A 1,070-nucleotide genomic window follows, 5' to 3' on the forward strand; every position below is an offset into this window, starting at 1 on the left:
ATACAACCCAACACACGTGCAGCACTGTCCACACAATAAACACTGAAGAGACTGACTGACATACAACCCAACACAGGTGCAGCATCGTCCACACAATAAACATTTAAAGTCCCAAATCCAGCAACTTCTCTTGCAGGTTTTAAAAGTTAAGCTGCTGTAGCAAATTACTGGGCACTCTGGAACATGAACACAGGGAAAAATATTAATGTTGCACTCTATAAAGCACTGTATTGTGAGTGGAAAATGCAATGTCTTAAATGAATATATTTAAAATTGGCTCACACAACCCCCCCCAAACTTTGATACTTGCATTCATGCTGTTCAAAGTACAAATCTCGTGTCTCCAGCGGCTTGTCTTCCTGAAAGCACTCACAGGCTAACATTTAATTTTCTAGATTATGGCTGAGTCTCTGCTGTGAGTGTTGATGTCTGAGACATTGAGGTTTGGAAGTTACAGTTTTGCCATTGTTTTGATTCATATTCTTCATTCAAGGAATGCAATGTGCTCTATTGTTACTTTTTGTAGCAAATGTAACAAAACCGGTTTATAAATGAGTGGTCTAGCATGCTTAACATTGTCAATAAGACTTTACAAATATTTGTTAGTCAGGAAATTGGATTAGATTTTTCAGACAATACATTGTACTTATCTTAATTAAATCTTTTGTTGGTGATTAAAAGACTTGTCTAGACTTAGGGCCATCCTTCTGCATTTCCGTGGATGATGGCCAGTATTTTACATGAAGAAAAGGACTTTGGATTCATTTATCTAATTATGGGGGGGACCTAGAAATGTATTTGGTGGTAGGTCTTGTTATTGAATTTCTAAGTTGCAAGACAGTTGATTGATGATTTTTTCATTACAGTTCGGCTCAGTAGGTGGCATTGTATTTTCTTATGATGGTGAATTAACAAAAGGCACACAAAAGGAAAATGAATGGTGTTTGTTAGTGCTGAACCTTACTATAAAATAATAACTGGATATTTTCCTAGCTGCTACAGAGGAATGTGTTGAATTGTATATATTTGATAGAAAAGGGGAGGTGGGAGAAAGTGAGGCATAACAACTC

Source organism: Dipodomys ordii, unplaced genomic scaffold (genome assembly GCF_000151885.1).
Source record: "Dipodomys ordii isolate 6190 unplaced genomic scaffold, Dord_2.0 Scaffold44, whole genome shotgun sequence".
In the NCBI taxonomy this organism is placed as follows: Eukaryota; Metazoa; Chordata; class Mammalia; order Rodentia; family Heteromyidae; genus Dipodomys; species Dipodomys ordii.